At 35.2% G+C, this 26,970-nt stretch overlaps 1 long non-coding RNA gene across 2 annotated transcripts; it reads left to right on the forward strand.

Moving 5' to 3' along the window:
* Positions 1-5,113: 5,113 nt before the first annotated feature.
* On the forward strand, positions 5,114-26,970 carry LOC125616051. 2 transcript variants are annotated; one of them, XR_007346862.1, is made up of 3 exons: positions 5,114-5,125; positions 15,604-15,609; positions 26,658-26,970. It is a non-coding gene; the product is annotated as an uncharacterized LOC125616051 (long non-coding RNA). The 2 variants fall into 2 exon arrangements; XR_007346775.1 differs by lacking the exons at positions 5,114-5,125; positions 15,604-15,609 and adding exons at positions 21,008-21,018; positions 25,010-25,013.

A 26,970-nucleotide genomic window follows, 5' to 3' on the forward strand; every position in this document is an offset into this window, starting at 1 on the left:
ATGAAGGGTTACCACTGCCATGACTTGCATAGGTTAGTCCATCCTAATCCTCTATAGTACCACTTCTTTTTGTTTTTGCTTTCTAGGGCAGGAAAAATTAAGGAAGGAATTTTTATTTTCTAGATAGATTCCATTCTTTCAGAAAAAAAAATATCTTTAACTACATTGAAAGAGAAATTTTAATACTTCTCATGACATATATCTTAAAGCCAGTTCAAATTCTGTAGTGAAGAATTTTCAGTTAAAACACTTGATTAAAACCACTTTTGACTTTTCTTCTGTTGATTTTAAAACTTTGACTAATGAGAAGATTCAAAAAATGGCATCTATAGTATGTCCAAAATATTTCTTATTACAAAAAAGGATTGAATGTGTTTATTTCCTCATTCTACAGCCTTAAATTCATTAAATTTACTTTCCTTCATGGCAAGGCTTTGTTTATGACTACATTGACAATGGATTTGTTTAACTCATACTTTTTTCAGGGATGAGACCATTAACACGGTTCAACTGGCAAAAGGTAGCCACAGTCTGCCGGGTATCATACTTGTTCATAGTAAGGGTAGCTCTAAATTTCTAGATTATAGTTCTCAATCTTCAATTCTTATGAATTGAAGAGGAGTATGATTCAGACTCTTTTTTTTTGCAAGAAAATAATAAATAAAAATATAAAAGATATTCTTCATATGCAATATATGTGTTACTTTAAAAAATGATGTTTTTATAATTCATTGAGAACTGAAATGCAAATCCAGTCACGGACTTTCCTAGTCTATGCTAATTTTTGAAAAGTAGACATGCCTAACTCCCTCATTTCCAGTTACATCCAAATATTTTCTGGGAATCTTTTGCTTTTGTTAGCTGATAAGATTACTTTCAAGGAATTTTTGCATCCAATCTGTAAGAAAAAAAGTGAGTCTGTATTAGGCCAGAATTTTTTATTCACCTTATTATGCATGATATTTCCCTTTATAGTATTAGATATCACAATACCATTACTTCTTTTGCAATGCCAGATAAGAATTTAAGTTTTCATGTGACATTTTTTTTTTGGCTCTCCTTGGACAAATAACCACATTGCAAATTGTCCACTGAACAATTTGGCATGATTTGGACTCTCTTCTCAAAGAGGCTAAGACAGGAGTGACTGAGAAGCAGCAGGTCAAGATGAAGGAGGATTTGCAAAGCTGAGCTCAGACACCTGCACACCTGCCCACATTATACTTGGCTCTAGTGGAGAGTGTTATTAATCCTCCACTTTAATGAGCACCAAGCTTTCACACAAGATTTAAAATAAATCTCCTACCCTTCTCAGTGTAACTGCAATTTCATATGCTTCCGTTAGACCTTGTAACTGGTAAAGAAAATGAGACATTTCAAATCTATTGAATACAGTGAAGCAGGCAAGATAGTTAACATGGTTTTTCCCATAATTTTAGCAGGAAAAATATATTGTATGTGTGCTTCATATTCTCATTAGCTTAGTGATCTACTTAAGAAAATATTGACTGGTTTATTTGTGCATGAGAATATTATAATTTTTTGTCCCATATAAAACAATCCAATTCTTTTTTTTTTAATTTTTTATTGTTGGCTGTTCAAAACATTACATAATTCTTTTTTTTTTTTAATATTTATTTATTTATTTTAGTTTTCGGCGGACACAACATCTTTGTTTGTATGTGGTGTTGAGGATTAAACCCCGGGCCGCACGCATGCTAGGCAAGCGCGCTACTGCTTGAGCCACATCCCCAACCCCATTACATAATTCTTGATATATCATATTTCACACTTTGATTCAAGTGGGTTATGAGCTCCCATTTTTACCCCAAATACAGATTGCAGAATCACATCAGTTACACACCCATTGATTTACATATTGCCATACTAGTGTCTGTTGTGTTCTGCTGCCTTTCCTATCCTCTACTATCCCCCCTCCCCTCAATTGTTCTTTTTCAATGCCCTGCTCTGATCCCGTATAGAACTTAATAAATTTTTAATGGAGAAAAAATTGCACATTTCCAAATCTTTATTCCACTTTTGTGGGGATTGGGGAAGCAAAATATTATTGTAAGATAAAAACAATGTTAAGTAATTTTCTATAGATAAAAATGTATAGCAAATATAAGTTTATGTGAAAGTGAAAAAAAAATGGCCCTTTGTACCATTGTAATAAAATTAAAATGGGTAACTAAATAAAGTCATTACACTTCAAATGAGTGATAAAAGACTGGAATCAAATCATCTATAAGGTCAACATTAGCAACTGACTCAGAAACAAACAACAAATCCTTTGGATCCTTTCAAGAATATTTCCTAGTTTTAAAACTAATGCATGAATGGTGTAAACATACTGACTAAAGAGCTCATAAATCCTGGGCAGGCATAGATTTATTTTAGGAAAGAGGAATTATGGAATTTACATACATGCTCCAATATGGATTCCTCTTCTGATAGATTTTCTTCCTTGAAAAGGCTAAAAAATTTTAAAGCAATTAATTAAGCAATGGAAAATATAACAAGAAATATTTAGCCATGCATTCTGATCCTTAAACTGTAAGACTGAACTTTTTTGATGCTTATACTCTGTTATGTTACATTTCCATGTGTTCATTTATTCGTTAGTTCATTTCAATGACTTGATCTTCACTAAGGACTTGGAGATGGAAAAAAAAAACAAAACTACAGAACTGAAATATTTTTCCATTTATTTTATGCTAAAGAGGAGAGACACTCTCTGAACTGTTTGTCAGAGAAACTTGCTTTAGATCTGTGAGGAGTGTAGACAATATTCATAAAATTACAATTTATTCAAAAACTGGAAAATGTTATCCAAAGATAAAACAACATCAAATGTCTATTTTCTCTGGATTTCCATGTAATGATTTTTGTTAATTAGAATTACTTTTAACGGATACATCAAAACATAAATTCTACATATTAATGGGGAACCATATGATGTTTGTTACATTTACACATTATATAATGTTTAAATCATGTTAAATATATGAAACCCCTCAAACATTTATCATTTCAAAATTACTCTAGGTTTTTGAGATATATAATAAATTAATATTTATAGTCATACTACTGAGCAATAGCACACCAGAACTCCTTATTCCTATTTAACTATAAGTAGTATCCATTGGTCAACTTCTCCCCATCCTTTCTTCCACTTTACTTTCCTTAATCTTTAGTAACCATGATTCTACTTTCAACTTCTATGAGATTATTTTTAGATTCCACATATGAGTGAGATCATCAGTATTTGTATTTCTGCAACTCGCTTATTTGGTTTAACATCCACATTCTACCCACATTTTTTCAAATGATGGAATTTCATCTTTCACAGCTAGCATTGCATTGTATATATGTTTCACATTTTCTTTATGCATTCATTAGTTAATGGACACTGAGGTTGTATGCTGTTTCTGTTTCTTGGCTATTATGATTAGTGCTGCAATGAAAATAGGAGTATAGCTATCTCTTTCACATATTGATTTTACTTCATATGTACATATACCCAGCAATGGGATTAGTAGATCATATGGTAATTCTACTTTTATTTATTCAATTAAAATTTTAATTTTTATATGTGTAAAATTGTTATATATATATATATATATATATATATATATATATATATACACACACACACACACACACACACACACATCATGATTATTATATATGGATCATGTCAATTGCAAACAGTAAACATTTCTTTTCCCTTTTCCCTTTTAATTTCTTTCTTGCCTGATTGCTTTGGCTAGGTCTCACAGATGGCCTGTTGAAAAGTACTGAGAATGGGCATCCTTGTCCTGTCTCAGATCTTAGAAAGAAAGTTTTCAGCTTTTTCTCATTCACTCAATATTATCAGTATTTGTCCAGTGTTACCTATTGGCTTATTTTATATGGCTGTTATTTTGTTAAGGCACATTCTGTCTATACCTAATTTGTATGGTGTTTTTGTCGTGAAGGGATGTTTACTTTTATTCATACCTTTTTGTTCCACATCTATTAAGATGATCATATAATTTTTCCTTTTTTTATTGATGTGGCATATCATGTTTATTGACTTACATGTGTTGAACCATCCTTACATCCCCAGGATAAATGACATTTAATCATGAATAATTTTCTTAATGTGGTGCGGACCGAGCTTGACAGCGTTTTGTCAAGGATTTTAATCTTGGGTCAAGGATTTTAGCAGGTAATTTTCTTCATTGGTTGTAATCTCATGCAGTTTTACTGTTATGTCAATGCTGGCCTTGAAGAATGTGTTTGAGAAATTCCTTTCTCTTCACTTTTCTGGAAAAAAAATTATATATATATAAATTACAATTGGTTCTTTCATAAATGCTTAGTAAAACCCAGCAATGAAGTCTTCTAGCCTGGGGTTTTGATGGCAGACTTTTTATTACAGATTCAATCTTGTTGGTTGTTACTGCTCAGGTTCTCTCTTTACTTATGACTCAATCTTGATAAGGCATATGAACCCAGAGATTTGTCCATTTACCTAGGTTATTGATTTATATTGTATGGTTGTTCATAATGACCACTAATGATTCTGTTAATTTCTGCTGAATCATCATAATGTTTCCCCATTCCTCTCCAATTTTATTTATTTAAGTCTCCTCTCTTTTTATTATTCTAGCTAATGGCATGTCTGCTGTATTCAGGTTTTTTCTTTCTTTTCTTTTGAGAAATAGCTGTTCATGTCATACATCTTTTATATTCTAGTTGCTCTTTATTTCTGTTCTTATCTTTATTATTTATTTCCTTCTAATTTTGGATTTGGTTTGCTCTTGTTTTTAGGGTTTCTTTAGATGTAGTGATAGGTTATTCATTTGAGAACTTTCTGCTCTTTCTGGGTACATATTGATCTTCATAAGCTTCCTTTTAGAAATGTTTTCACTTTTCCCAGAGATCTTAGTTTTTTGTGTCTCTATTTTCATGTTAAATTTCTTTCATGATTTTTTAAATTTTACCCATTCATTATTCAAAAGTATGTTTCTTAATTTCTATATGTATATAGTTTATAGATTTTCTGTTATTGATTTCAGTTTGTTCAAGAAAAAAAAAAACTCAGTATGACTTCACTTTTCTTAAATTCTTAAGACTTGTTTTGTGGCCCATTAGATCGTCTTTCCTGAAAAATATCCCACGTGGTGATGAGAAATATGTGAAATTATGCGACTGTTCGAATATGATATTTTGTAGATATCTATTAACTTCATTTGGTCTAAAGTACAATTTATCCTATTTCTTTATGAATTTTCTGTCTGGATGATCTGTGCGTTGCTGGGAATGGGATGTTAAAGTCATTCTCTTTTAGTGCTATAGTGGAGGCTGTCACTCCCTGATATAATTTAGACCTTAATTTCCCCCCAAATTCCATATATTAAAGTCATTCTCCCCAGGTTTTATCACTGTTGGAAAGTGGTGGCATATTTAAGAGATTGGGCCTAGTGAGGATATGCTTTTGAAGAAAATTATGGAATTCTGCTTCTTTTCTTCATCACTCATTTTCTTCCCAACCATGAAGTGAGTGATTTTCATCTGACAGGTGCTCTCTGCATTGATATATTAAAATACCATGAATCCAACTGAAGATCAACTATGTCTCTAAAACTATGAGTCAAAATAAATCTTTACATTTATAAATTATCTCAGGTATTTGTTAGAGTGACAAATAGTTGAATAACAGAACAATTGTTACAAGTGGTGGGCTCTTTTTTATTACTATATACTTGAAGATGTGAAAAATCCTTTGGAACATTTTTGCAGGTAGAGTTTGGAAAAATTTGGAGTAGAGAAAGCCTAGAATTATGTAAGTGGAGTTTAACAAGCAGTTTTGGTAAGGGCTCATAAGATCAAAATGCTGAGTGAAATGTGGCTAGTAAAATTTATGTGCATAGGTTAAAAAAGGAAATGAAGATTCTATAGGCAAGTGGACCTAACATCTCTTTATAACACCACAGAAGTTTTTTTTCTGCATTTTCTCCAAGTTCTGAGACTTTGTGACAGAATAGGTTATCTAGTTTAAAGGTGACAGAGTAGTTTATCTTGTAAAGAAAACTTTAAAACAGCACAGCATTCATTCACACAACAGCATGGATATTATTGATTGCTTTAAGCCAAATTTACAGTGAGAATTGGGAGCCAAAAAGAGCAGAGTAGAAATATCTGAAAAAAAATTTCAGCTTAGAGAGAAAAGGAGTTCGTGTATATGTGCAGTCAAAAAATATGCATAGATTTTAAAAAAGCCAAGTGCTCTATTCTAGGACAGTAGAAAAGATAACTTCGTGGTATCTCAGGAATCTGCAAGGTCATCCCACCCATCACAGGCTACAAGGTATAAAGGTGGAATTTGTTTCAGACCTTTAACTTGAGAAATGAATCTTCGGGCTCCCTGGGCACCCACAGATTCCTTGGGATTTGTTTCCCCATATTCAGCTGGTAAAATTTTCCAAAGCCACTGTAGCTGTGATCTAAGTGGGCCTAGATACAGCTTGCACTGTCAGCAGTCTTTGATACTGTTCATATGCTTCTGGTTTTGCAAGCACACAGAATGCAGGAGTTATGCAGAATGTAAGAGTTATGGAAGTATAAGTAGTTTTCAGCAAGATTCCAGTGGAAAGCTTGGGGACCTAGGCAGTATGTTGTGGGGTCAGAATCCCTCCAAACAATGCTTCATGAAGAGAAGCCTAGTATAGCTGTAAGAGTGAAGCTGAAGCTGCAAAGGATAACTCCAGAATGCTAGAACTTTCAGAAACGTCTAACACCTGCTAAAGAAAGCTAGTGTGAATGCGTAAAGAAGGTCCAAGACAGTGGCCATGGAGGCTGAAGTAAGCAAAGCCATAGGGAGTAGGGCTGCTCTTGAGAGCCCACATCCTACCTCTACCACAGTAAATCCTGGATACTGCAGCACATGAAGGTATCGAATTTAACACTTGCCCTGAATTTCAGTATTGCGCTGATCTGATTCCTCCTTGTTACTACCTTATTCCTCCCTTTTGTGATAGGATTGGTTATCTGAAGCCTGTTCCACCAAGTATATAACTTTTTGTTTTGATTTCAAAAGAGGCTTACAGATAACAGTTCCCCTCACTCTCAGAAGAGGTTTGAATTTGCACTTATGAGTGATGCCACAATATTTAATAATTTGGGTACTTATGGAAATGGGTGGAATGTATTTTGCTTTGTGAGATAGATGTGAACCTTTGGTGAACAAAGGAAGAATACTATAAGTGGAATCCTAAGTAAATCCCCAAATTAACATTATCATCTTGGTTCCCAGCCTGTAATAATATCAGGAGATGGTGAAATCTTCAAGAGGAAGAGCCTAATGGGATGTGTTTAGGGTATACTGTGTTTTTGAAAGGGATTGAGGGGCCCCAGTCTCTACTTCTCTCTTTTACTTCTTGGACAAGAGGCAAGCAGTTTTTAACCTGCCACATACTCCTCCCCATGATGTGCTTTCTTCCCACAGGCCTAAAAGTAACAAGACCAATAGGTGAAAGGCTAAAACTTCTAATACTGTAGGTTAAAATATACCTTTGCTCTTATAAATTGGTTATTTTAGGTTTTTGCTACAGTGATGGAAAGCTAGAATACTCCCTTTGTACTATTTATATTATTTTATATATTTGGGCAATCTAATATTAAGTGCATACATATTTAGAATTTTTATTTCCCCTTGCTGAATTGAAACCTTTTTCATTATATAATGATAGTCCTTGCCTCTCCTTACTATTTTTGATTTAAAATCTCTAATATCTGGTAGAAGCATGGCTACTCCTGTCTTCTTTTGGATTCCTTTTGCAGGGAATTTTTAGTGTGCCCTTAAAGGTGAAGTGAGTTTCTTGTAAGTAACATATAATTAGGTCTTATATGTTTTATTCTATTCAGTCTCTCTATGTCTTTCATTTGGAGAATGTAATCCGTTTACAGTTAAGGTAATTTAAAAAAGCTAATGTCTTGCAGACATTTTCTCCCTTGTTTTCGGGTTTTATTGTGTTTCCTTTACGCCTTCTCTATAGTCTTTCTTTGTGGTTAAGTGATTTTCTCTTAATCTCTTGATTCCATGATTATTATTTTTGGTTTATCTATTATACTTATTTGCTTTGTGGTTACCATGAGGCTTACAAAAATAATTCTTTGATTATAATGAGCTATTTTAAAATAATAGCAGCTTTTTATCATTGTATAGATAAGAAAATATTAAAAAGGAATAGAGGGACTATATTAATAAAAATTCTGTACATGTCCTCCACTCTTTCCTACATTTTGAATGTTTGATTTCAAATTTTATATCTTTCTCTATTGTTTATCTTTATTTTATAAAACATTTATTTTTTAGTTTTTTTAAAGTGGAAACAATATCTTTATTTTACATTTATGTGTTCCTGAGGATCGAGCTCAGTGCCTCAAGCATGCTAGGTGACCACTCTACCACTGAGCCACAACCCCATCCCTATATTGCTTATCTCTTAAAAAAATAATGAAATTAATATTGTTAATTGTTTTATAATTTAGGCTTCATGAGTTCTGAACTTGTCTGCATATTACTCTCATCAGTGAACCTTCTAATATTTTTTTTCTTACCGATGAATGAATCTTTCTACTTAAAGTTTGAAAATCTCCTTTAACCTTGTTTGGAAGACAGATCTAGTAAATTCTTAGCCAATGTTTGGCCTTTCCTACATTTCTAATGTATTACTTTGATGAGTATAGTATTCTTGGTTGGCAGTGTTTTTCTTTTAGCATTGTGAAAATCTGATGCCTAGTCTTCTGGTTTATAAAGTTTCTGATGAGAATTCTGTTTTCACGTGAATTGGGACACTCTCATGTGTTATTTGTTCCTTTTCTCTTGCTTCCATGGTGACTTCTTTTTCTTGCACTTTAGAAAGCTTGACTATACTATGACTGGGGATAGATGCAGTTGAGTTAATTATGACTGATGACATTTGATATTGCTGTATCTAGATATGTGTATACTTACTTAGATTTGGGAAGCCTCTCTGTTAAGCTTTGTGCCCTTTTTGAAATTCTAAAGTCCCACTTGAGCACCAGTAACATAAATGACTATTCTTCTAATGCTGTCCTAAAACTCTCCTCAGATTTCTTCATTTCCCTTCATTCTTTCTTTGTTCTCTTCTATTTGTGCATTTTCCAATAATGTCCTTCAGTACACTAATTCATCCTTCTAAATGGAAGGCATTCTGCAATGGATGTCTTCTATTGTGTTCTTAATTTCACTTAGTATATTTTTAAACTTGAGGATTTTTGTTCATATTTTAAAATTGTTCTTTCTCTTTGTTAAACTTCTCTGTTAGAGATTTGAATGTTTCTCTGGATTTCTTCAAACCCAATGAGTTTTCTTAGAATACCTATTTTAAATTATCTGAAAATTAGTCCATACTGGTTTTTATCTTGTCAGTGTTGGTGTCTTATTTAAACCCATTAGATAAGGGTATGTTTTCCTGAAAGCTCTTAGTGTTTGGCATACAACATCATATTATATGTTTAATTATATTTAATTTAATTATATTTAATTCAGTCTTCATGATCTGTCTTTGTTTATTACTGTCTTTCCAGAAATTCTAATCAGGCTGCTTAATTCTACTGAGTCTGTAGTTACTTTCAGTGTTTTAACATTAAATGGCATTTTAGATCAAAGTTTGCTGCATGCTCAATGTTGGCATGTTGTCATTGTTTCAGATCCTAGTTCAAGTCGAGGTATATCCCAAATCCCCAGTGACATGTTGGAAAGCATATGCTAGGGTAGGACAGAAAATTGTAGTCCATACTCTTAAACCTCTCCCAGTTACACAGTGTTATAGACTGTTAACTGCTGAGGTAGACTTGTGAACTAAGACCAATAGAATCATTCACTTGTGATGCTGCATAAAATAAAAGTTTGATAGACTGGTACTGTCTGTCTCCACCAGGCACTGGGATTGTTTCAGAGGCTCTACCCATGGCTTTGGATCTGGGGATTAGATATTAGTTTCTATCTGCTGTTAGGTTTCACCATCTGGCACTGAGTTTTAAGTCAAAATCTTATACTTATTTCCAATTCTATTCTCAGTCTTACTCAATTTGCAACTGTTTGATATTAGTATATTTTTGTTGAGGACAGTCCATTGGTCACCAAGCTTGACACAAATCTGGGTCATATGTACATCTTATAGACACAAAAGCCTACACAGTGTCAGGTGTAAATCCAGTCACATAGCTCAGTTGGCAGTGATATAGGCCAAAACCTGTATTCATCCCATCTGTGCTTAGGTCACTGCTTGGTGTTAGGGGCAGGTATAGAGGTTTCATCTGGTAACACTGGCCTTTGGATAGTTATGCTGCATGATTTGGGGGTGGGTGATGAATACAGTCCCTTGGCTACCAAGTTTGATACTAACTAAGGTTGAACCTGAATCTTACAGCTTCGGGGACATGTGTATTTTTTTTTTTTCTTGAATGTCTATGTGTCAGGTCATTTTCAAGGTGTTGAAGTCACAGTGATCCCTGCCCTTATGAAGGTTCATTGTGATTGTGAAAAGAGAGATGATAAATACAAAGATTTTGGTGGTGCATATCAGGAAGAACCTAAAAGAAGGTGATGTAAGAGACCATGGCTCTGAGCCTATAGACTGTCATTATACTTTATCTTTTTACACTTTTATTATTTTTATTGTTTGTGTGAGTTCTTTTAAATTATACATGACAGTAGAATCCATTTGAAATAATTGTAAAATAATGAAATATATCTTGTTCTAATTCGGTCCCCAGTAGCTTTCCTTGTCCTTCCCTCCCCACAGTCCTTGTTCTCTTCCTCTTACTGATCTTTCGGCCATTTACTCATAATTAGATATTTTTTTAAATTAATGTTTTCTGGTTGTACTTTGTGGTGAGATTCACTGTGGTATACTCATATATGTACGTAAGAAAGAGGTAATCTCTGTATATAGAGTGGAATATTCCACTCTAAGATTGACAATGATGCTTTCTGTTATAGTTTAAATATGAGGTGTCATCGCCCAAAAGCTTTTATTAATGTCAAAATATTTATAATCAAATGATTAGATTGTGAGAGCTGTAACCTGATTGGTTCATTCTAGTTTCAATGGGCTGGGTAGTAGCTGTAGGCAGATAGGGCGTGGCTAGAGAAAGTGGGTTACTTATGTCTACCCCAGAAGTGTTTGTTCTTCCCATGGTTCCCCGTTTCTTTCCCTCTTTCCCCTCACTTTCTTCCTTGTTGCCACGAGTGAAGCAGTTTTTCTTTACCATGGTTTTCCTCCATGATGTTCTGCCACACCTTGAATCCAAAACAATGGAATCAACCATCTATGAACTGAACTTCTGAAACTATGAACAAAAACAAACTTTTACTCCTCCTCTGGGTTTTACTTGTCAGGTATTCGGGTCACAGTGACAAAAATGTAACTAAAATGGAAATTGATACTGAGAGTGGATTCATTGATTTGATGAACCTGACCAGGTGGTTCAAAAGACTTTGAAAGTGGCTAGTGGTAGTAATTTGGGGAAGTTTATAATTGCAGGCTGGAAAAGCTTTAGAATATTTAAGAAGAGCTTAATGGGTGATTCTAGTGGGAGCTAAGAAAACCTGAATGTTTGTACTTTGTGGTGAGAATGTGTACTATACTCGTGAATGTGTACTATACTCGTGAAGTTTCAGAGTGAAATGATAACTCTGTTGACATTCAACTAGAGGCCATACATGTTGTATTCTGTCAAAGTACTTGTTTGTATTTTGTTCATGTCCTGAGACTTAGATTGAGGCTTAATTTAGAGGTGATTTTTACTAATTAATCGGGTGAAAGAAATGTTATGGCAACTCAGCAAGTCAGTAGCATGGATATTTCTGACAGCTTTTGTCCAGGTTTACTATAAGAAGCAGGAGAAAAAAACAGAGTTAAAGGATTTTAAAAACTTAAAATTTGGCCAGAATATTCACAAAAAGCTGACACTGAGGTAGTTGTGCTTATTGAATAGATTACAGCTACTAAAGAAATGCTGAGTACTTTGCACAAAGACACTAGAAAAGATGGTTTGAAGGGATCTCAGAAAATTGCAAAATCAAACCCATTACAGCTCAAGGATCTTGAAGGGAAAATTCCTTTGGTAAGAGATCATGGGGGCACCCTGGTTGCACAGGGGGACCAAAAAAGTTTTTTTTTTTTTAACCAGTCTGAGCCACACAGGAACTCAGAAGCAACTATAGCCATAATTTCAGGGGACCCAGGTATTAAGCATCCTGGCAGAAGACCTTGACATCATTAAATTGGTGCTGGCTCCATGTGAATACAGGATGCTAAAATTAAATGGCCATGGAAGCTTCTACTAAGATTTCAAAAATGACCTGTGAGGCCAGGCAAAATGTAGCAGGGTTGGAGTATCTGTAGGCAGCCTCTGAGGTGACAGTGCATGAAGCTGTGAAGGTGAATCCAAAGCAGGAAAGGAGACCCCAAGTATTAATAGATGGCACTAACATTGATTTTCTGCTGAGAAAACCTGTTGGCTGTGGAAGAAGCCAGGCTAAAAGAGATTTCACATGCAGTCAGTCAACAAGATCAAAACAGCACACCTGCTTAGCGCTTTGGAAATACATCTCACTTGCATGTGTTCTCTATGCTTTCTGTAGAGTTACAGGTGGAGTTATGAGACCCATTTGTCTGAATGTGTTTTGGTCTTGCTGTGGCCACATCCCTTCTTTCTAATCCTCTCATTTGGAATGAAAATGTTTACCTTGGGCCTCCATATATTGGATATATGTAACCTGGTTTTGACTTTTACAGGGGCTTGTACTGAGAGTTTGCCTTGAGTCTCATAGGAGACTTTGAACTTACACTTTCGGGCAATGATGAAAACTTTAAGACTATGGAAGTCTTGGAAATGGACTAAAAGCATTTTGAATTATGAAATGTTACTAGTGTGCAATTCTCTGACTGATTCCAAGGCAGGTCTAGAGGCTCCATCTGTCAGCTCAGACCCATGTATGAGGCCTTTTCTTTCTGTCTGGTTTTATGTCTCACCATAGTGGGTCTAACTCTGAATTCCAAGACAGTCCAATAAGAGATGTCATGCCCTTCTCCTCTGCTGCTTGAATTTGGAGGAGAGAGATGGAGGCATTATCTTTGTTATTTGGCTGACAGAGTTCCAGTAACTCAGTTTGAAGGTATTAGCCTGATTGTAGGGGTCAGGTGGCTTTACCCATGACTTGGGTTCACTGTAGCAGGCCTGGTCTTGGATTGAATTCTAAGACTTAGACTTAATTCTCTCTTCTTCCTCCAGTGTCCATCCCTCTGCATACTGCTTGAATTTGGGGGATAGTTGGAACCCATAACTCACACTTTCTGGCCATCTTCACTTTTCCTTTTATAATAGTAAAACTAGGCATTGTGGTGTTTCATTTGGCTTTCTTTGCTCTTGTGAAGGCACCTCTGTGCACTGATAGCTGTTAAAACTCTTCATGTATGTCCATGAAGAGATATTTTTTAGAATATTTTAGAGTCTATCTTGCTCTGACTACTTGTAAAGTTTTCTTTATTTGAAATCATTTGAGAGGAAACTGGGTATTGAAATAAACATGAGAAGAGCAGAACAAAGTAGTTACTACAAAAGACTTAGCTACATGTTTACAAAGGAAGTACTGGATATTTTGACTCCATCAATGTTAATGAATTGATTTGAACATCCACAGATAGACACTCTCAACTGGTTCTTGAGAAAAGAAAGATTTTAGGAACTAATAAACTAAAATTATGTTTTATTATGATTAATTCTGTTTGGCCGAATACTATAAATTCATTAAATGGTTCAAAACAAAGTACCTGGTCTGCCATGTTTTTGAGTACATGAAGCCAAATATTATTCTGTACTTTTGCAAGGACCAACATACTTATATAGAGTGTTCTCTGTAACCACTGTAGCTACTACTTGCTAATGTTTTATATCAGGACCCATTGTAAATTTCCACACATAAATGCAGCAACCAGTTAGTCTCTTCAGAGTTTTAATAATCTTGGGCACAGTGGCACAAGCCTGTAATCCCAGTGGCTTTGGAGGCTAAGGCAGGAGGATCACAAGTTCAAAGCTAACCTCAGCAAAAGCAAGGTGTTAAGCAATTCAGTGAGACCCTGTCTCTAAATAAAATACAAAAAAAAAAAAAAAATAGGGCTAAGTGTGTGGTTCAGTTGTTGAATGCCCCTGAGTTCAGTCCCCAGTACTAAAAAACAAAACAAAAACAAACAAACAAAAAAAAAAACCCGAGTTTTAATAACACAGTTTGGCATGATCTAAATAAATACTTGCTATATTTTTGTGTTTTTATTTTAAATATTAAAAATATGCACCATTAATATAACTTAAAGATCAAGAACTTAAATAATAAAGGCATGTAAAAATAAAAAGTAAAGTTTTCCACCTTTCCATAATAACCTATCCCAATTAAAACCAACATTAAGAATTGGTGATTATTCTTTCAGAATGTTTTTTTCTCCCTGAACATACTGCATGCATAGATACACTTATAGGAAAAACTGCAGAAATAACATTCCCTAACACACTCGCACATATGAAAAAAAACACAAACATTCCATTTCTACATTTATATTGAACATTATTAAATTACCCACCAGAATATTTGTACAAATTAGACTCTGGGAGTAAACATGTGAGAGTAACCTTTTATTGTTTTCCATCAACCTCACAATTTAACGTGTAATACGTGAATTATCCTTGCTTTTATCCATTGTTTTTAAATAAAATTAGTTATGATTTTAACTTAGATACTATAAAAAGTAAATGATAAAAAAGTTCTGATGAGTTTCTAATATTTTTATTCAAAAATAAACATTTAATTTAACTGATATTCACAATACCTCATGTTAAATTTGGTTTAAATATTGGTCTAAATATTCTCTCTCTCTCTCTCTCTCTCTCTCTCTCTTTCTCTCTCTCGTCTCTTAAATAGAAATATATTAAATTTGTTTCAATAGATATTATAATATTTTAAATGTGTTTATTCCTTCCGATGATAGGATTGATTTAAAAATGATTTCTCAATAATCAATGTAATGCTGATTATTATGATTAAAGTTAATATTTTTGTAAAGTATATTGAAAGCTATCATTTGTTATCATAACTCTAACCCTTAAGAAATCTTGTATCAATTCCAAATACCAGAATACTTGACAAAAGAGGTTTAAGTCCATTTACTTCATTTTCTCACATTATAGTAATTTTGAATGCAAAGGTTTCCAGGATTGTTCAATCTAGAAGCTTCTGTATGGCTTCTTTAAAAAGTCCCTTAACTTAGCTCTATGATCCTAAAATAGCTGCTTTGTCTCCTGTTTTCCCATCTTTAGGGAAAAACTTCTAAAGGCAGGTTGAAGGTGTTTTTTTCTCCCACACTTTGCTTTTTTATAAGGGTGATCTTTACCCATTAGTGATTAGGACTCATTCTCCTTAAATCACATGTCTGTAGTCCATCAGCAAGTTACTGGGAAGGCAAATAGCTAGCATTTTCAGTGTCTGCAGTGGGAAGGCTTCTTATCACCAGGGAGAAGGGGAAAAAGCAGGTGGTGGTGATCAACAGTGTCTGCTACAACGTCTAAGCCTTAAATAAATGTGGAGTATTTCTAGCTAGAATTAAAATATAACCACATTTCTCTTTACAGTACACCATTTTACTAATTGGAATTTTTATCTTGATTTTGAATTCCTTGACACAACCTGCATGAGTGTGAGTATGTCTTTAATTCATTTAAGCTACTTGAGGTAATTCTCAACATAGATATGGTTGTAATTGCCATTCGGTTTTAGTTTGTTTCAGTGATTTTGAATAAAAAGAGAAAGCAGAGCATATGATAATTGGAATTATTATTAAGATAGCAAGTACACACTTTTTTCTAAAATCAGCTGGTGATTTATGATTCAACATGAAAATAAATGTCAGTCCGGGATCTTGCATTACTATAGACATAGTCTAAAAACTCTGCAATGTCTTATGTTTCAGGAATGTTTGTTTTTATTTGTTAATGTTTTCCTGTATATTTCTGTCATTTGAATTATATAGTTTCCATCACTTAAACTATATCTTTAGGTGACCTTTTTGGACCTTTTATTTAATGTTTACTTTGTAGCAATTTCTTAATATATATATCCAGATTCCCTAGCATAGAACACAGCAACAACCCATTACAGAAAAGTTGTGATTATAACAAATATTTATTGCATCCTTTTTCCGCACGAGGAACTAAACTAAGAGATTTATATCTAACTTTTTACTTGATCCCAATGACAACAATCTTTTGTTGCAGAAGTTATTACTTCCATTTTTACTGATAAGAAAACTGAGTCTAAGAAGCCATATTATCTGACAAAGCTCCATGGCCCAAGTGTTTAAGCTAGGTTGCCCTATTTGAACACAAACTATCCAAATTGAGACTCGATGGTCTTATCCACTGCCTATGCGTCTTAGGACTCAATGCGGAACAGACTAGGCATAATTTACAAATACAAAATCTGTGAGTTGCCACATTAATTCACAGCTTGTGGACAATGTTATACATTTTTTTAAAAATTTCACATTGGACATGTTTCAAGGGCAATTTACATAATGTGGGTCACAGTTGATGTGTAAATTATAATGATAGTATGAAATTGGAAATATAATTACTCATTAGCCAACCTCACTTGCCAGATTAAGAGAATCCCCAGAGAGATAGTTATTGGGATAGAATTTGTGGGTTTTGCCTGAACTTTGGTTCTCTCTCTCTCTCTCTCTCTTTTCCTATTTTTTTTTTTGTATTACCAATAAGGCACTGCTAACTGGACACTCTTCTATGACCCTCTTTGTATTCAGAAAGATGGATTGCTTTGATATTGTTGTACAGATTTGGAAACAAGATACTGTGCTACTCTAAAAAGCTGAAAAGCTGTATGCAGCTTGCCTTTTAACACAAACAACACTGTCTGCCAGACAAAAGAAATTCCCTGTATTCCAGAGCAGATTTATCAAAAGTGTGTGCAAACTAGAGGTTTTTCTCAAGTGGCTTGAGAACACACTGATTAGAGCTTTCTTTTGAACCTCTTTGGACTAAGACTGTTCATCACGGTTTGTGACATATTGTTGTGAAGCTGGCGAGACCACCATGTGCACACTAAGGACCTAAAGCCACATATCCAGATGAAGGGTGGAGAGTGCTCTAGTTGATGTACACACAGTTAAAACCTGTTGCTTCTCACAGAACAATACAACAAAGAAGAGCATTCAAGCTCAGGGAAAGCCTAAACTCAAGAGTCATTGCTGGAGCAGAATGATTATACCATGCCTAAAAAACTTTGAGAGACACAGGACCAGAATGGCCCCCAGACACAGAAACTATTGCTGCAAAGAAAAAGGTTTGCTCCTTGGACATTTTCATGGCACTACAGTGGCAAGCTTCCCCAAATATCATGACATGCAAATGAGGTATGCAATAAGGGACTAATTTTAGGACTGCATTATCTATTATAGATTTTTTGATTTGTTTTGTTTTGTTTTAGTTCTTTTCATTTTTCTTACTTTAAGTTTACTATGCATAGAGTAAAGGCTATAAGAGAACCCAGTGAAAGATTCCTGTAACCCAAGGAAAGATTCTTCCAGAATCCAAGTCTGCCAACCTCTTGAACTTGGACTTCTATCTTACAGAGACATAATGTCTGCTGTTTAAGACACTGTTTGATATTTTGTCATGGAAGCCCTTGTTGGCTAATACAAGTGTTGTAACTTTTAGGCAAAAGTGATTTTACTTTAAGCTAAGAGACATTTTTCTTTACATTTAATAAATGAGCGTTTTAGGAGAAAACAGCAATACACCATACTCATTAGCCAACCTCACTTGCCAGATTAAGAGAATCCCCAGAGAGATAGTTATTGGGATAGAATTTTTGGGTTTTGCCTAAACTTTGGTACTCTCTCTCTCTTTCTCTTATTTTTTCCTATTTTTTTTTGTATTACCAATAAGTCACTGCTCACTGGATACTCTTCTATGACCCTCTTTGTATTCAGAAAGAAATGAAAGAAACCTTGAATATCATCTACTCGAAAAATTTTGTTTCATACATGAGTAAACTATTGTACATATAGTACAGAGAGATTAAATGACAAGCTCAAGGTCACACAATTAATTGCTGGCAGAGTCGGAAGCAGACCTCAAGTGTCCTAATTCCAATACAGCCAGGAACATAGTCGGTTGCCTATTGTTCTTTGTAGTTTCTCATAAAGATCTTCAGTGATGAAAAAAAAAAAAGAGGCTAATTGTTTCATAATTTCTCACATGTTGCAGTTTTATTGTCATTTCTTGTCATGGATTTCTAAGGGACATGTAGTTAATGGTCTCTGAAGTCCATGTAATGCCATTTTCTTTTTTAAGTTATGTGATTGTTTCACACCTTTAGGTGAGATGATTGTTCTTGCAATAGCCCTAGTAGCATTCTCTTTTTACCTTTGAAAGTCATAATCTCATAGAATTGATTTGATTTGATTTTAAACTGTTGCTTCAAAGTGGTAGTATTTTTTTAAGGGAATTTCTTGTCATTTAAAGACGACCAGTGATACTGTGTCATCAAGTGATAAGGCAGGAAATAATTAGTCCTTTTCAAATTTGTCTGCCTTTAAATAAAAAATTGTACATATTGGATATGCCTAACCTAAAAGATGATGTGTCAATGCATGAAATTCACTGTAATTTTTACAAATATTTTCTTAGCAAGCAGAGCAGCTGTTAATCTAGAAACTGTCCCTGTCCATGGGGCCAATGGAGTAATATTCTAAATGTATTTCAGGACTTATGAAAATGAAAAATGGTCAGTTTTATTCCCATTAGCTTACATTATTTTCTTAAACTACTGAAATCCGTTATTATACCCATTGATCAAGTCTTGCCTACAGTTACAAAGTAGAAATAAAAGAGAGCACCAAGGCAAAATCAGAAGAAAATAGCAAACAGCACACTCCTTTATCATTTCATCTAAAGCTGTAAGTGTGAAGGAGTTATGCATGCATCTGCTAAAATAACCCTTCTTCAATTCCAATGCAGCTCCTAGGGAAAATCTGTGAAGGAGTAGTGATCTGATTCACAGCCCTGTATAAAAAGAAAAATGTCAATGAAATAGTTAATTGATCCATTTCATTTATTTGTGCATGAAGGTTGAGCATAACGCTGGAAATAAATCCACTCCTGGGGCAATAACATCCATAAGTCAGCCTGGCTCGCATTGTTGTATATAACCCATTTGGTACCCTTATAGAATCTGTCTTCTGTCATATTTTCATCCAAACCATTAACCATACGGGGAGATAACAATTACATCACATCAAACAACTTGTGGAACCCAGATCAAATGCTAAAACTCAGGTCCATTCTCGTACTGCAGACACAAATATACACACACACACAAAAATTCTTTTTTCCTCACTGCCCCTTTGTGGATTGATGGCATATGAATCAGAAAGGCAGTTTTCTTGGTGCCTTAGAAATTACAGGCTACATTTTCAATGGTCTTTTGTTGAATCTTTGTTGCCCTACTAGGAAATTAAGATTTTTAAAAAAACATACTGGGTCCTCCAAGATCATACCTGAGTTAGACTCAAATTCCATCTCACATCTGAATTTCACACCCCTTACAGTTTGATACTGAGAAAAAGGTAAATTCATTTCTTTTTGAAAATTTGAATTAATGGTTCTTTCCACTTTAATGACCATCTTGTCATCCTGGAATCAACTTATGTCCCCTCTTAAAGAGGACTTTTCTGATCATACAAGGGACAATAGTTCCTCCTCATCTGCTATATAAAGTTTTATTTAGTTGTACATGCCACTCTATGAACTTATCTTGGTAATTTCCCTGCTTACTTGTTTATTTTCTCACCCTCAAATAAATTCTGAGGAAAAAAAAATCTTGACATACCTATCCATTACTACATCTAACACATCACAAATAATGTCTGGTACTCAATGGACACTTAATAAATATTTGTATAATATAATAAATTAATTAATGACAAATACCTTACAAACTCTCTAAACACCCATTATTCTGATAATATATGAATATTCTCATCTTTTCATTGTTACAACAAAATGCCAAAAGTGGCTGACTTTGTATAGAGGTTTATGTAGATTATAATTTTGAAAGTGTAAGGGACAGGCAGGGGATCAAGATCAATTCTGGCTAGCACCCTCTTGGCTATATCACATTATCATTGATGGTAGTGGCAGGAGCATATATGGAAATGAGAGACTGCATCTCAATACTGGAAGTCAGAGACCTGGATGGGTTTAGGCTCAGGCTTTTATAGTAGCCCTTGAACATAAACTACCAAGGGGTGGCACAAGAATTATGTATTCTGTTTCTTCTATGGCCCTTCCTCCCAAAACATAAGAACTTCCCACTGGTTCCCATTGGTGCCTACAACACTACAGTGGGGACCAAGTTCCTAACATATGGACCACTGGGGACAAACCAAATCTAAACTATAGCAATTTGAAAAACTTTTGCATTTTTCAAGATGTAATCTTGAAATGAGTTACAACTAAATGATTCAGTCTTATAGAGTTGCTAAAAACTATAATAGCACTTTTTAATTTTCTATGTCAAAATAACAAAACAAGGCTGTTTATCTTCTTAGGATTCTTGGTGTGTCTCTTTTTTAGAGTTAATTTTCTCTATTTCTCTCCCTAGGATACTTACTAAAATGTTCCAAAATTAGCATTCTTATTTTAAAAACAATTTATTGGATTATGAATATAATGACTCCTAGTTATAAAAGACAAAAAGGCATGCAGTAGAAAATAAAAATAATATATGTTAAAGCTACCAACCCAAACCCTCAACTTTTAATATATTATGACAGACTTGTTTATTTTTATATGTGTACACATGTGTTTAGTAAAAGGAAAACAAATCATGCCAAAAAAAAAGTCCTTTGTTTTCTGATCTTCCGAGTCTCAATTGGGAAGAAAAGTGGAGAATCCTTTTTGCCAATTATCAAGAGTTACTGAATTTTGCCCTTTGAAGACTAGGCATGGAAATAGAAAGTAGGTAGAGAAGGTAGGTGGGCTTTATTTTGATAGGCTAGAATGACCTAAGGGATTCTGACTGCTTCATCCCTTCAGGAGAAAAACAATTTTTAGAATTTAGATATTTATACATCAGATTCCAGCATCATGTTCAACATCTTCAGCACTTAGAGATTTGCAAATCCAAACTACTCTAAGATTCATCTCATCCCAATCAGAATGGCCATTATCAAGAATACAAACAACAATAAATGTTGGAGAGGATGTGGGGGAAAAGGTACACTCATACATTGTTGGTTGGATTGCAAATTTGTGCAACCACTATGGAAAGTGGTATGGAGAGTCCTCATAAAACTTGGAATAAAACTACCATTTGACCCAGCTATTCCACTCTTTGGTTTATATCCAAAGCACTTAAATTAACATATTACAGTGATGCCGCCACATCAATGTTTATAGTAGCTCAATTCACCAACCTAGGTGCCTTTCAACAGATGAATGGCTTAAAAAATGTGGTATGGGGGCTGGGGTTGTGGCTTGATGGTACAACACTCACCTAGCACATGTGAGGTTCTGGGTTGGATCCTGACAACCACATAAAAAATAAATAAAATAAATAAAGGTAAAAAATATGTATGTATATATATTTATGATGAGAACATTACTCAGCCTTGAAAAAGAATGAAATGACGGTATTTGCTGGTAAATAGACAGAGCTGGAGAATATGCTAAACAAAATAAGCCAATCCCCTCAAAATCTAAAGCCAAATGTTTTCTCTGATTTGCCAATGCTAATTGACAACTGGAGAGTGGGGATAAGGAAGAATAGTGTTACTTTAGATTTTGTAGAGGGGAGTGAAGGAAGGAAAGGGATATGGGGAAGAAAGGAATGTAGAATGAATCAGATATTATTTTTTTACCCTACGTACATATATAACTATATGATTGGTAGGATTCTACTTCATGTATAACCAGAAGAATGAGAAATTATACTCTATTATATATAATGTATCAAAGTGCATTCTACTGTTATATATAACTAATTAAAGAGAAATTTTAAAAAGTAGAAAAAAGTCAGCAACAGCACAGATTGGATAGGCGCCTTGGAGAAAACCCCAAATGGAAGCGTCTTCCCATCACAGGGTTAAATATATAGAGAGAAAGAGCCAGACAACTAGTTGTCTCTGTTCTTTAAATAAAGAAAAGCTAGTACATTGATTGACACTTCACACAGTGTTTACAACTAAATTCAAATTACTGTCCTATAGTCAGTCTGCATTGCCATGTTTTCAACTTCTGGCCTCTTTTCTTTGTGTCTATGACGAACCTGGCATTAGTGATGCTGGTAAGTTGAGAAAAGTGCAATGTGAGGAGGAATTGCAAAAAATTGGAGTTCAGGAAAACCAATAAGGGATGAACTGGTGAGAGAAACTGTTGTTACCATACTCTCAAAGCCAAAAGATAAAGGTCACCAACGTGAAGATCACGAACAAGAACTGTGGATACCTGACATCTGTGCCACACGGGGTAAGAGTGAAAACTGAGGTCTACAAGTCATTCACCTAAGCACTTAACAGTTATAAATCAGATAAACAAATGTCAAAATAATATGTGTTTGATCACCTTACTTTGACATATCTTCACAATGACTTGGAACACAAGATTCACAAGGAAGATACTTAGTCTCCATGGAGTTTCTTGGTTACTTATTTTAGTGCTGGAGGACCAGCTGCCACTCCCAGCCTGCAGCTGCATGACTTCACTTTACACCCTCTACAGTTATTTTATACTCTAATCTCAGTATGTGCATATGTGGACATTCTAGTTGATACTACCCATCTCCATCTTCATCATGATCACCCTCCCCGAAAGACCTGTACTTATTGATGCAGACCTTACAAGGGGACTTAGAAGTATTTTAGAAGTCAATTGTGGAGAGATGTATAGCAAGACCATAGCTCAGAATGGGGATATTGGGATCTGGATGAGCATGGCCCCTTGTCCTACCAATTTCTTGCTCTGTGACTAGGAAAAAGGACAAACAAAGGCAGAAAAAAATGTTTTAGCTATACAGAATTTTTTTTTCAAGAAGCTGCAACTTCACAGATTTATCTGATAAGCTAAGAGTGAAAGCAGGAGTAAACCAAGAGTCCTCAGCCCAAGGATGAGGCATTTACTCCAAATATCTTGGTGATATTATGATTGATTTCAATAGAGGCCCTAGAACAAGCAGCAGGAGAGAACCTGAAGAACACATGCCTGTCTATTTTTCCTCCATCCTTTCCTTCTTGAATATCACTGCTTTTCCTTGATGATGGCCCACCACTGGACAGCCAGGTCAAATGTGCCCTCTGAGGTGATACAGCACTATGATTCAGCCACCAAGGAACAAAGCAGAACAGTGAACTTTGATCTATGCTTAGGTAATAGATAACTCAGGAGACAAGTCTGATGACCTTAGATGAAAGGATTGTAACAAATGAATCTTGGCTTTGGGGGCCTTGCCGATCCTTCCGTATATATAATCTCAAGAAGAGCATCCTTGTAAATTAAAATGTGCTGCTGCTGATTATTTTGTAAGGATTTACTCCTGAAAGGTCATCTCACCTAGAGTGCTATAGTAACCTCGGCAGGCCTCCCAGATTCTCAACTTGCCCTTTGCAAATCCCTTTCCCAGTCCACATATCAGCCCATGGGATTTTAACTTTAAATTAGATTGGATCATTCTTTTTCTCAAAATGCTTTCAGTGGTTGATTTACTCTGTAGTTGGAGTCCCATCCTAACTTCTTCTCAGGCTTTAAACTTACCTGGTGCCCCTCTTTCTTTGACTTGCTTCTTTTGGGCCATACAGAACATTTTCTGCAGGCCCCTGCAAGTTCACAGCATTTTCCTACAAGTTGAGAAGTGAGAGGAAAGCTGAAGTAAACCAACAGGAGCCTGACACAATGGGACCCTTCGTGTTTTGAATGAGTCTGATGCCAGTCCACTGGATGAAAATATATTTTCTATATAGTTTTCTTCCTATCTTCCTAAATTTTATTAAGTGGAAGTCATCTTTATGTCCTCGAGATGAGAATATGGGAAATGCTTGAACTTTTCAAGTTCAACAGTGTTCTTAATGTTAGTGATGGAAACCTTCTTATTTTATTGGTTAGAAATGTGCATAAGCTAGGCATCTGCAAGAGGAACAGAATCAATAAGATATATAGAGAAAGAATTAGTGCAAAGACTGGCTTTTGCAGGTGAAAGTGTTGCTCTACATAAGACAGGGAAGATTGTCAGGAAGTACAGCTTTACAACTCTTGGGTGGGAGAGACTGTTCCATGCCTAGGTAGAATATCTTCCTTGGGGAAATCTATGCTGCTAAATCACATCAACTGATTAGATTAGCCCTGCCCATATTACACCGTGCAATCTCCTTTTACTAAAGTCAACTGATTGTACATGTTGATGAAGTCTATATATATCATCACAGAAACACCTAGATTATATTTCAGGTTAGGAATATAGTGTAGCCAATTTGATACATAATTGTATCATGTAAATGCCAAACTTGGCTCAATCTTCTGTCCTTCCCTGGTTTGGCCATGCTTCAGGTGGTTGCCTATTGTAAGCATGATGAAGGTACGACACACTGAGTTTATTCTCTTCCTATTCACCTCCTCCCACATTCCCTTCCTTTGTGGCTTTTGTCCTCATCAGTTAAAATGCCTCATTTATGCAATGAATATTTTTCAGACTTGCTATAACTATTCTGAAATTAAGTTCATAAATGACTTAAGCTACTTCACATGGCTCATTTAACCTGCTATTGAAAGAATATTTTAGGCTGGATCAGTTACAAAAAACCAGAAACTTATTGCTCATAATTTTAGCAGGTGGGACTAAGTGATTAAGGTCCCTTCACATTGGAAGTCTGGTGAGGACCAACCCTCTCTTCTCACTGTGTCCCCATATGGTGGAAGGTACTGTCTACCTCTCTGGAGTCTCTTTTTTTTTTTTTTGGTGGGAGGGAGTACTGGGGAATGAACTCAGGAACACTTGACCCTGAGCCACATCTCCAGCCCTATTTTTTTTGTGTTTTGTTTAGAGACAAGACCTCACTGAGTTACTTAACACGTCCCTATTGCTGAGGCTGGCTTTGAACTTGCAATCCTCCTGCCTCAGCCCCCTGAGGCACTAGGATTACAGGCGTGCACCACTGAGCCTGATTTGGAGTCTCTTTTTAAGGACATTATCTCATTCGTGAGGATGAAGCCCTTGAAACCTAATCACTTCTCAGAAGCCCACCTTCAATGTCTCATGTGACAATTAGATTTAAATAAATTAATTTTGTGGGGAGACAAATTTTTCAGAATACAGAACTACCTCAAAATAAATTTTAAAAAGTATTCTAATATAAAGGAAATTATAGAAAAGTGATTTATATTGAATAAATTTAGTAAAATATGTACATGATTGGACCCAATTTCAATAAACTTTATAATGAAGAAGTCATGGGATTAGAGGTCATGAAGAACTGTTAGAGTCTGTAAACAAGTCTGGATGGCGCCTGGCAAAATGCCAGAGGGAGTGGTTTGTGAAGTAACACCAGCGAGCCATTAAGTGTGGAGATTCCTTATTGGTTGACTGCTGTATTGAGTTTATGTTAATTAGATAAGCTGTGTGAAATGTATAAGTATCACTCCTGTCCTACAATACACGGCTCCCTCTCCTGCTGTATCAATGTACACAAGTTGTTCGTCACCCCCTGGTTATTTTGCTGCAGCCGGACTACGGCAAAGAACCATGGTGAACCTGGAAGTCCCAAACACAAGACAACACAGATGTGCTACATGGTTGAGTCATTAAATATCATGAATGGCATTGAGGACGGAGGCTTGTGCGTAATCACCATTTCTTAATTATTACTTATGATTATTATATTAATGCCTCAATTAAAAATGATGCAGAATTACTATTGTTTATCCTTAAATGATTTTTAATAGAGGGCTATTTCACTCTCAAAAATGTTACTCAAATTAAAGTGTAACAGAACAGCATGTTCAGAAAATCATATGGCTAGATAACAATATGTTGGACTCAAAGCCAAAGGAACATTGAGAGGAGAGTGGGAACCTGAGGCCAAGAAATGGTTGGAGCTCACTATAAGAATCATCCAGCCATATTGAACAGTTCAGTTCCTCCAAGAAACTAGGAAAGACTTTGAGGTATTTCTAGTAGGGACATGTCATAGAGGGCTTGAATATGGATAGCAGAATATGAGGAGTCTGCAGTTTGAACAGCTGTGAACTTGTTAAAGAACTTGAAATATGACACTTTGAATTAGGATGGTGGAGATATAAGCGAGGACAAAAAAGCAGACAGATACTAGTGATGTAGGATTAAATAAACAGGGCTTGTTGACAGAGGGGATTCAAGATGCCATCAGGTGAAACAAAATTATTCCTAGGTTTATTAACAAGGTGTTGTTTAATTTTAGGTGACCACTTGACTGGGTTAAAGGACAACCAGAGAGCTGGGAGAGCATTATTTCTGAGTCACTCTGTGAGGGTATATCCAGAAAAGACTTGATTTTTTTTTTTTTTAAAGGATTGTTTACCAAACACAATTCTAATCTCTTCTCTTATGTATTTTTGTGCACTAGGCGCAGTTGTGTAGCAGTTGAGTAATGCTGGTTAGCTGTTAAGGTGGCGTGTTGCAGTGCAGAGTGCTTGGCTGTTTCCTGTTTTCTCCTGATTGCTCCTGTGTAAAGATGCCTTGTCGTGCAGAAACAAATGGCTGTCCAGTTTATTAAAATGCCTGACAACTGCACTTCCAGTCACCCGGGCCTTGCATATAAATAACGGAGCATACAGTGAGCACATCTAGATGAT

The sequence above is a fragment of the Marmota marmota genome, unplaced genomic scaffold (genome assembly GCF_001458135.2).
Source record: "Marmota marmota marmota unplaced genomic scaffold, marMar, whole genome shotgun sequence".
Lineage (NCBI taxonomy): Eukaryota > Metazoa > Chordata > Mammalia > Rodentia > Sciuridae > Marmota > Marmota marmota.